Source organism: Saccostrea cucullata, unplaced genomic scaffold (genome assembly GCF_032062105.1).
Source record: "Saccostrea cucullata isolate Sc308-1 unplaced genomic scaffold, CSIRO_AGI_Scuc_v1 ctg3777, whole genome shotgun sequence".
Taxonomy (NCBI): domain Eukaryota; kingdom Metazoa; phylum Mollusca; class Bivalvia; order Ostreida; family Ostreidae; genus Saccostrea; species Saccostrea cuccullata.
The window spans coordinates 23,498-35,453 of NW_026936986.1; the positions used below are offsets into that span (position 1 = coordinate 23,498).

At 33.4% G+C, this 11,956-nt stretch overlaps 1 long non-coding RNA gene across 1 annotated transcript; it reads left to right on the forward strand.

Moving 5' to 3' along the window:
• The first annotated feature begins 387 nt into the window (after positions 1-387).
• On the forward strand, positions 388-6,821 carry LOC134247015 (uncharacterized). Its single transcript, XR_009987749.1, has 3 exons — positions 388-444; positions 4,166-4,253; positions 6,756-6,821. It is a non-coding gene; the product is annotated as an uncharacterized LOC134247015 (long non-coding RNA).
• The last annotated feature ends 5,135 nt before the right edge of the window (positions 6,822-11,956 follow it).

Here is an 11,956-nt window from a genome sequence, read left to right on the forward strand (position 1 = left end):
AATTAGCCTTTTTCGTATAGATCTGTATAGGAACAAATTTTCAAAGGTATAACAATTTGTGTAATAAAACTCTGATATTCTGATTAAATATCTGTAGCATATTCAGAAATTAATTTTACCAGTTATACCAATCTCTATAATTAATTTATTTTATTCAACACAATAACCACTGAATTAGAACTGGGGAAATCGTACTGCACATTGGCGTCAGAAACAAGTTGAAGGAGGGGGGAGCTACATATGTAAGTGTAAGAATTTTTCTAGATCTTCAAAAAAAAAAAAAAAAAAAAACCTGAAAAGTAATATTGATATCTAGTTCACCCATGTGCACTTTGTCTTTCTGCATTACACTTGTCAAATAAAGAAATCGGGTTCGTAATTCCGATAAAGAACACCAACAAGAGCGCCAAATTAGACAATCTATCTTCATGTTCAAGCTCACAAGTAGGTATTTTCTCCAATATTGAATCATAATCTCATTGAACCTTGCCCAGAGCTTGTAATAAGAAAGTTTTATTTGAAAAGAAAAAGGTTTTGTACTGACAAAATTTAGAAACAGTCGCCTAATGTTCTTTACGAATTGTTTATCTAAGAGTTGTCGTTCCTACATCCCCGTGACAGCATGGTAAAAAAAAATGCTCGCGCGCGTTGCATACTTTTTAAGATTCTGTGACTGGTTTTATACATTGTATTTAACATTGATTTAGTTATTTTATAATTCTTTCATCCTTTGACTCTTGATTTATTAGTTTCAACTCAAAATAATGTTGTACTTTAATTTTTTTTTATTTTATTTAGTGTATAAAACCAGTCACAAAATCTTAAATTTATTTGTTTGTTTATTTTTTTTTTGGCCAAAATTTAAATATTATCATAGCTGAAGTCTTTAGTAACACATTTTTCATTTATTCTTGAATCTTGTGTTTTTTAATATTTATGCCAATTTTATGAAGACACTTGGCGCAGATCCAGGAATTGAAGTTGGAGGGGGCAAGGGAGGCAAGGGATCTGGGGGCTGTCTTGAGGCCCCCAGTGGGTCCAGGACAAAGCCCTGGTTGGGGCCCAGTCATATTTACATTTTCTTTTGACAATTTTGGAGGGGGGGGGGGGGCAGGTGCGCCCCCCATTAAATCCGGCATTGGACAGGGCTCTCGTGCATTAATTATTTTGTCTGCCTCTCTTAGTCTCTATTAGTTTTTTTCATGTCTGGCTCATGTGTAAAATACTGTAGGTAAAGAATCATCAAATCATAGAAATTAAGCTGATCCATCTTCAGTTGCTTAGAAATAACATGCATGTATTTCATTGAAATCATTGGTAAACTATTTACACAGAAACACACCCATATTGGATGGCCAGCGAGGCAAGATCCCACTTTTTATGTAAAAAGTACATATTTTGCTGAAGTAAATTTTCCTATAGGCTTAAGAAAAATATGTCTATGGTTATCATATTCCACCAACTCAAATTTTTTTTTCGTGTTAAAAATCTGGAAGTCACGCACTGGTCACTTAATCAGTAATGCATATGAAATCAAAATTCATTACACTAGAAACAAAGTTGCGTTTTTAGCTCACCTCAACGAAGTTGGGGGGAGCTTATGTGATACCCTCGGCGTCGGCGTCGGTGTCGGCGTCGGTGTCGGCGTCGGCGTCGGCGTCCCGGGTTAAGGTTAAGTTTTTTGGAGCAGTTTTCTTTTTAAGTACTTCTATGTCCTATATTGATTAGACATGCATGGAAGATGTTGCTAGTGAGTTTCATTGTACCAGTCAAAGTTTCAGATGCTGAAATTTCAGCAAAGGAATGACCAGGTTAATGTTTTTGGTGCAGGTTAACATTTTTGGTGCAGTTTTTGGTGTAGGTCTCATTTCCGAGTAACTATAAGCCCTATGTTGACCAAACTTACATGGATGATACATCTTAGGATGCATACTACCAGCCTTGCTTCGGATGCTGAATCTGACCTACATTTTCCGGTTGAGTGAACAGGATAAAGTTTTTGGTGAAGGTTTCATTTCGAAGATACTTTGAGCCCTATGATGACCAAACTTGCATGGATGATACATCTTAGGATGTATTCTACTAGACTTGCTTCGGATGCTGAATCTGACCTACATTTACCGGTTGAGTGAACAGGTTAAAGTTTTTGGTGCAGGTTTCATTTCCAAGTTACTATGAGCCCTATGTTGACCAAACTTACATGGATGATACATCTTAGGATGCATACTACCAGCCTTGCTTCGGATGCTGAATCTGACCTACATTTTCCGGTTGAGTGAACAGGTTAAAGTTTTTGGTGAAGGTTTCATTTCGAAGATACTTTGAGCCCTATAATGACCAAACTTGCATGGATGGTACATCTTAGGATGTATTCTACTAGACTTGCTTCGGATGCTGAATCTGACCTACATTTTCCGGTAGAGTGAACAGGTTAAAGTTTTTGGTGAAGGTTTCATTTCCAAGTTACTATGAGACATATAATGACCAAACTTACATGGATGATACATCTTAGGATGCATACTACCAGCCTTGCTTCGGATGATGAATCTGACCTACATCGGGTTGAGTGAACAGGTTAAAAGGTTTTGGTGAAGGTTTCATTTTGAAGATACTTTGAGCCCTATAATGACCAAACTTGCATGGATGGTACATCTTAGGATGTATTCTACTAGACTTGCTTCGGATGCTGAATCTGATCTACATTTTCCGGTTGAGTGAACAGGTTAAAGTTTTTGGTGCAGGTTTCATTTCCAAGTTACTATGAGACATATAATGACCAAACTTGCATGGATGATACTTCTTAGGATGCATACTACCAGCCTTGCTTCGGATGCTGAATCTGACCTACATTTTCCGGTTGAGTGAATAGGTTAAAGTTTTTGGTGAAGGTTTCATTTTCAAGGTACAGTGTACTTTGAACCGTATAATGACTAAATTGCATGGATGGTACATCTTAGGATGCATACTACCAGACTTGCTTCGGATGCTGAATCTGACCTACATTTTCTGGACGAGTAAACAGGTTTAAGTTTATGGTGCAGGATTCATTTCCAAGTAACTTTGAGCCCTATAATGACCAAACTTGCATGGATGGTACATCTAAGGGTGCATTCAACTAGGCTGGCTTCGGATGCTGAATATGACCTACATTTTCTGGATTAGTGGAAAGGTTAATTTTTTATACAGGTTTCATTTGCAAGTAACTTTAAGCCCTATGTTGACCAAACTTACATGGATGATACATCTTAGGATGCACACAAATGGACTTGCTTCAGATGCTGAATTTGACATACATTTTCAAGATTATAGACCTCGTAAAAGTTATGGGTGCAAGTCTATCACCAAGAAACTATAAGCCTTATATAAACCAGTTGCTTAAATGATGCATCAAGGGATGAAAACTCTCAATCTTGCTTCAGATGCTGGATTTTAATTACATTTTCATGATGAAGAACTAGTTTTTAGTTTTTATATAGGTCTATTCCAAAGTATCAAAATTGCATAAATTTTGCATTTTTGGATGTACACTTTTTGTTGGTTAATTGTGTGACTTAATATGCCTTACTTAAAGACAACACACGTTGAGGTGAGCTCTGTAATCTCTGATTACCTATGTTTGAAAACTGGAATACTTCGTGTTTGTTGCAGTTTGACTTGTGTGGTAGCTCTCAGGCAATAGGCAAGAAAGGTATAGACAAATTTCCCATTTTTAAGAGTTAACTCCCATTGTCGGCGTAACGCTCATATTATTAATATAACTTAACGCTAACATTTTTAATCTTCAAACGTGATCAGACAATTTCTATCTGCATCTGTATTGCAAGAATATGGAGGAACATGAAAAACGTACTGAACATATTCATACAGAATTTATTTCTGAGATACACTGTACTGGCCCATAAAATTGGTAAGGTCATAGAGGGAACGCTGGTTGACCATCGATTGATCCCCCAAAGGGGAATAACTTTTGTAAATATGAAAGTTGTCTACTGTCTTCTATCATATGGCAAGGCCAACAAAAATAAAGCCCCATATAATGGTACAGGGTTTTGCAAATTTGAAAATTTAAACATGAAGTCAAATGTTGTCTCTCATCTATTTAACTAAGATGAGGAATCTGATTATCTCTCTCAATATTTATTTAAATTCATCTTCTCTGTTACAGGTGGTTTCAGAAATCATGTCAGAGAAGAAGAAAATACCTCTATCTCATTCACAAGATCAAGAACCAGATAAACAAGAAGAATCTACAGGTAAATATTAGGGATGTCAACAAAGCAATCAAAATAAAATTAGATGTTAGATCTGCTCATATACTTGCTACACTAATAATAACAACATCCCGTAGAGGGTCAAGTAAGAGTTCAAACTCTATTAACCAATCAAATTGTCGCCTGCAAAATCATTGTTTATTGTTGAAGTGAATAAGTCTAGAGTTGTTCCGAATTTGACCTCTAATGTGACCCTCTATGGGATGTTGTTAGATGTTAGTGTAGCAAGTATGCAAGTGGATCTAACATCTAATTTTAAGTAGATTGGTCACAGGTAGTCGACTATTCGACTATCAGTTGAATGGACTGACAGTCGAATAATGAAATGACAATCAAATATTTAAAAAATGCAAGAACATGAAGAAAGGAAAATGATAAAAAATTTTCTAATCTGAAATTGATAAAGCTTCATTAATCAAACCATTGTAGTATCTGCCCTCATGCAGGCAAATAATTACCTCAGTCAGAGTATTTAAATAGATTTCCTCATTTCCACATTATACAATAACAAATTACATATCATGATGATTAATTCTGGATCACTGAGCTTTTTAGCCCACCTGAGCTGAAAGCTCAAGTGAGCTTTTCTGATCACATTTTGTCCTGTGTCCTTCTGTCTGTCTAGCTTTCTGTCTGTCTGTCTGTAAACTTTTCACTTTTTCACCTTCTTCTCTAGAACCATTGGGTCATTTTCAACCAAACTTGCCACAAAGCATCTTTGGGTAAAGGGGGTTCAAGTTTGTTCAAATGAAGGGTCCTGTTCTCTTTCATGGGGAGATAACTAAGATCAGAGCTCTAGATAAGGTGCGTATTTGCAGAAATACGCTATTGATTTTACAAAATATGCATTGAAAATTAAAATAGGACGTACAATTATGCATTAGTAGTCGTAGATAAGCATAACACCACGAAAGTATTGCGTACAACAGGTTAAAGAATACAGGTACAACTTACTCAATGATATGAATTGACGTTAAATCAGTGTTTGATTTTTCTCAAAATGAAGTACAGTGGACCTTCAGATATCCGGATGCCAGATATCCAGATGCTACAGTATCCGGATGACTTTTCACTGGAATGGAATTTTTAAACGTTAATTTGTTTTGTTTAATTGGTAATTCAGGTATCAGAATGCTTCACATATCCAGACAAATTGGCTGGGAAACAAAGCGTCTGGATAAATGAGGCTCCACTCTACAGATTTAAAAGTCTTTTAGTGACCAGGAATATTCGAGTAATGGCGAAAACGATCTCCATTTCGGGAGGAAGAATCAGATATTTAGATGAAAATCAATTTCTATAAATAGAAAGACTATGCAGTAGGCATAACTTTTTTATTCTAGGTTCATAGCTAATTTTTTATTTCTCTCAACTTGCCGTATTAGCATGATTAACGAAGATTCTTTTCTCTCAGTTTACTCTTGATATGATTTCTTAATTGAAGGAAAAGTTTTCTGTGTCTCTGATTCTGTGATACCTTGACCTATTGTATAATCTTGTCAAAAGGAATGCTTCCCAATTTTAGCAAAAAAGCCTTGTTGGTATTTTCAAAATTTATTTAAATTAATGCATGAACTGACCTTTGTTGGTTTTCTCCCTCTTCAAAAACACTTATATCTTATGTAACAAGCTCAAAATCAAAAATATACATGTACTCTTCAATCATTTTACTGAAAATCAAAATCTGCATTGATGTGAAAATCAGGAAGTAAATACACTTTGGGGTAAACAATTATTTGGAGCTCTGTAAGATAAACTGAAAATTTTGTGGCATGCTTACAAATCTTCTTCTCAAGAACCATTGGGTCAGGAAGTATGAAGTATGAAACTAATATGGAAGCATCAGATAGTGTAGATTTAAATTTGTTCAAATCATGACCCTTGGGGGTAGGACAGGGCTACAATAGACAAAGTTTTATGCAGGAATATATAGAAAAACTCTTTAAAAATCTTTTTCTGAACAACAACACAGCCATGATTAGTCAAATTTTATGGAATCATCCCTAGGTAGTGTTGATTCAATTTTCTTCAAATCATGATCCCTAGGGGTAGGGCGGGGCCACAATGGGGTATCACAGTTTTAAATAGGAATATGTAGGAAAAATCTTCTTCTCAAGAACAAGTTGAACAACAAAGCATAATGATTATGGGTTGATGAAGGGTTGAAGCTCTATTGGAAATATTGGAGGTAAATTAATTCTAGAGACTCTGAAGGGTTGAAGCTCTATTGGAAATATTGGAGGTAATTAATTCTAGAGACTCTGAAGGGCTGAAGCTCTATAGTAATCACATGATCCATCTACAGGTCAATATCAGTATCTCAAATCCATCTATATAAATGATTTTGATACTTTTTCTTATATATATAATATTTAGATACTAAGAACCTTAATATGGAAATAATAGGGTTTTACCATATTCTGTTTATGGTTATGTTGTTGAACTCCCAGAATTTATAATGCAGACTACATGTTTTAATTATAGGAAAGAAGCAGGCATTTGGGGATTCTGACGCTATGGAAGAAAATCAACAGAAGGAAATATTGGAGGTAAATTAATTCAAAAGATTCTGAAGGGTTGAAGCTCTATAGATAGTTTTCGATTGACTTAAATTTAAAGAGAGTTACTTCCCATTGGCCGCCATACTGGAGGTCCAAATGCTTATATTCTTTCATTGTTCAACCAATTTTGAATTTTTATATTTGCGATTTTGAATTAGGAATCAATATTTTTCTGAAGTATATAAATTTTTAAAAGTCTCCTTTATTTAAAAAAATTACTTGATAAAGATTTTCCACTGAATAGTTCTACTATATTTTCTTAAACTTGGTAAGACAAAGAGGAAAACTCACTGAGCCAACCTCCAGAATGGCGGTTAACAGGAGGTAACTTTTGCTAAATTTAGGCCCATCGAAAACTATCTATTGGAAATGTTGGAGGTAACTTGATTCTAAAGATTCTGAAGGGTTGAAGCTCTATATTAAATATTGGAGGTATATTAATTCTAAAGACTCTGAAGGGCTGAAGCTCTATAGTAATCACATGATCCATCTATATAAATGATTTTGATACTTTTCCTTAGCCTTCAGATATCATTTAAAAAATCTGGTTAAGAAGACAATCTAAAGTAACATAAACTAATACTTACTGTAAATCACTTTTTATTCACGAGAACTTTATTTTCACGTAATTAAGCGAAACAGTTTACTCGCGAAAATTTATTTCTCGCGTATAATGTTCCTTAAGATTATATAGAGCAATAACCACAATTCGTGAAAATTTTGTCTCACTTATCAGGAGTCAAATGAATGACGATCTCGTGAAAAAAAGGTGTCGCGAAAATTTAGTGATCTGCAGTAATTGTAATGGGGATGGTTACAGATATTCCCCAAACGCTCCCCAAAACCCCTTTAGTGCTTTTTTCTGAAGACTTTTTCATATGCTCAGTCTATAATTTTGTCATATTCAATATTGCATGCGTGCATGTGCAAATATTGTGCATGCATATGAAAGATGATCATGGCATGTTCTTACCATATGATTACCATGTCTTGATATGCAGAGAATCTATACTGTAAATCTGGAAATTTTTGCGGCAATTTTATTTTGTTAATCTGGGTCAAAATACTGTTGATAAATTTTTACGTTTCAAAATTTTGCGAATGACCACTACTTTGTTTATATTTTCTCATTGTTGAATTATTTTTAAGAAAAATATTTTTGCAAATGCAATGAACTCGCAAAGAATGAGTGCACTTAAGTATGTCATTTGGAACCTTTTTGGCTACCCATTTTAAGCTTAACATTACAATATATTGCTAAATTAATCTATGATTAATGTGCAAGCATATGCTTTTGATATTTATTTCTAGAATTTTTTGTCATACATATTTCTATAATTACAGAAAATGTAATTGAAAAGAACATGTAAAAGCCTTAAATTCCGGAAATTTGAACGGGACCACTTTCGAATCTAAGGTATCCACAAATAGGCGGAGACATTTAAACCGCATGGTTGTGGAATGTAAACATTAGCACATATGATTTTTTCGCATTGCGAATTGAAATGGAGAAGAGAGAGAGATCATGTTGATTTCATGGTGCACAATTATTAAATGATTTTAATGTTAAGGGATGGGGTAAATGTCTCGCTGTACAGACCATAATACAGAGGCGACATAAGCCTATACATGTACTTACTAATGACACTGTCAAAACCAGAATTCTTTCAAAATACCCCTAATGAAAAGCATAAAGATAAATAAGAGACATATTATCTTCAAACCCTATTAAAATTTGCGCAAAAATCTCCCATAGTTTGAAGTTGGAAGTACGATAGATAATGTCACAACAGAGACTTAAACACAATGAAATTTTCAATGAAAGAGTTAGCATATCAAACAGCAGAAGGTCACGTGAGAAAGGTGATTATAATATCAAACGTTGTTGCTGAGTGACCGGTTAATTTAGTAGCTATCTCGACCCTAGTTTGGGGACATTTTTTTGAAAATTAGATATGAGCCGCAACTTGGCCAACATTGTCCTTTGGCTACGTATAAGTTTAAGTTCTGTGCAAATAAGAAAAATGGCCAAGTTGCCACTCGATGTAAACAAAGTCATTGAAAACTGGTATGCATATGAATAACAATAGAAATGAGACAAAACTGTTAGACCCCCGTCTCAAAAGCTAGTGTCGTTCGGCATTTCATGTAACATAATATACCAAAACCTGCTCTTAAGACATTGTTTAATACCTATAAAGCATAAATTTAATGGATTTTGGAATTTTATTTTGCGCAAAACATCGGGATCCTACTCTCATTGCTTAAGTGCACTCATTCTTTGCCAAAAATTTATCTACAGCAGAAATTTCCAGATTTACAATAAAAAAATAACATAAAAATGTAAATTATTAAATATTGCAAGTGCATGCATGCATGTCCTTGTATTCAAATTTGATAGTAGCATATTGTATGCATTAAATATACCTATTCAAGACATATTCTAAATTTCATCTTGTTGTATTGAGAAACAAGAAAGCTTTAGACATTTCAAGTTTCAGCCAATCAGATTACAGCACAGGCTCATGTGCTTTAATGTGACAATACTTTTATAACATTTCAAAGGATTTTGTCAAAAAACAAGAAAGATAGAGAGACTTTAGTCCAGCCAATCAATGCGAAGCACATGTGCGTGCGTGTGAGATCTTGCTATTGTGGCAATGTCATCTTGTCTATATTACTAATATACCCTTATATTATGAGTTTCAATGCATTTCATCCAAAAATTTAAAAGGTACGGCTATATCTATTATTTTGGTCATTTCACGTGTTGCACCTGCGCACACTCTCAAGCACGTGCACACAAAATGATCTTCGTTTCACAAATCTACATAACATGCCTTCTGACCCTAAAAAGGTTTTACCTTAATCAAAAGTGTATTTTATGGTAACAGTTATGAAAGTAAGTATATACACTATTATACAACATGTACCTATACATTCACACATTTAATTATTTTAGAACACAAACCTTTCTGCTGTTATTATCTTTAAGTAGATATCTAATTGATAAGATATTTGATTTATTCAAAGCACTGAATGAGATACTTTATGAATAAACACAGTAAATTACAGAGGACTGTAATTCACCATGGCGTAAAGATGCAAATAAGATGAAGATAATGAAATGATTATTAGTAGATTTAGACATTAAAAATAAACGTATATGACATTTATTAGAAAAATCATTTATTCACTATGTGACAGTGCATACATGATTACATGTATTTAAAGCCGCTTGGTCCGATTCTAATCGCTAAAAATACATATTCGATTTTCTTCTTGAAAAATAATTGTCCATAAATTGTTTCAACTTCTGTCAAATTATATCCCCAAAGTCCTTTTCTTTTAAAAGATATCAAAATTTAAATAAATAATTTTTGTTAGGTCACACAAAAAATAATCCTATGTTGATCATTGTTGATATCGCGCGAAATCACCCATTGTGACACAGAAACTTTTTTCTTTTCCCACTCTTAAATTAATCAATTGCAATAAGCATTCAACATTGTGAATATGAATGAGATACTTTATGAATAAACACAGTAAATTACAGAGGACTGTAATTCACCATGGCGTAAAGATGCAAATAAGATGAAGATAATGAAATGATTATTAGTAGATTTAGACATTAAAAATAAACGTATATGACATTTATTAGAAAAATCATTTATTCACTATGTGACAGTGCATACATGATTACATGTATTTAAAGCCGCTTGGTCCGATTCTAATCGCTAAAGATTAAATATATCGCTTACATGTTTATCTCACGAAGAACACACCCGAGCATTTTTTTTTCACAACAAAGTACATATATTACCTGTACACGGACAATATCTTATCTCCTTTAAAAAAATACTTTAAAATATCTGATTTTCCTGTATTCTTTAAACATGCATATTACTATAAAAATTACAATGGATTATATTCATTACAATTAATTTCTTAATTTTGAAAAAATGTATTATGACTAAGGCTTCTAAAAATAGAGAAAAAAATACTCGGGTTTGAATTATCTTCATTATCCGATAAACTTATTTTTTTCAAAATTGACTTCACAACAGATCTTAACTTCCGTCAGGAACTACTGTTTGTCAATGAAGTTTTTGATCTGCGTTTTCCATGTAAGGATTGTTGTAAAAAACTATTAAATCAATCTTATAATTCATTTTTATATATTATCTATGTAATGACGTACTTTTATTGTGTAAGATAATATGTGCCTAATTCGGGTTAAGCGGCTTTAAATATTTCATATACCGTATATTCGGGTTTTTTTCGAACTAATCTATTTTCGCTTTTTTTTTTTTGTGATCATTTTTAAATAGCAAAATATAAAACACACAGAAATTATTTCTGCCCTGATATGACATAAAAACATATTACAATTTTAAGCAAAAAAATCTTCAATCGTAAAAAATAACTTACATAAAATATAAACTGTACTTATCTACCCCTTTTTCGCAAAATTTCCAACACGCATCCAAAACTGGATATTTGGTAATAAGAGGCTTAGAATCATTAAGGTATTTAGTTTAGCATCTTCGGAACTTGGAATCTTTCAACCATTAACTGGGTCAATGTGACCTACTTATGGAATTGCACACTTTCAACAATATTTACATTGCAGGATAAAAGAATGCTAAACATTGTATGATTTTATTAGTTGACCCATCTAGTAAGTCTTGCATTGTGTCATCCAAAGAGTAGGTTACGGTGTCCTACCTTAGGAATTTTATAGCTATGCCTGAGTATATACTGAAGACGTACTTTTTTCCTCGGGGTCATAATTCCGTGGAATCTCTATTTCTGTTCAATCCACTGGTAGAAAATTACGCAGATATCTTAAGACTTTCTATATATGCCTTATATTAATATAAAGTTGGATGGGACAAACCGTGGAAAATATGTGACCTCATATATAGCGTAAATTAATACCACAAGGAAAAAATACTTCTACAGTAATTGAAATAAAATAAAGCCTTAAGGGTCTTAAAACTTTTGCATCAAGGTATTTCAAATTGTGTACAGTTAGAATAACCTACTTTTTGAACTTAATTGATTTACCTAATATAATATTTAGATACGAAGAACCTTAAAATGGAAACAAAGGATTTTATT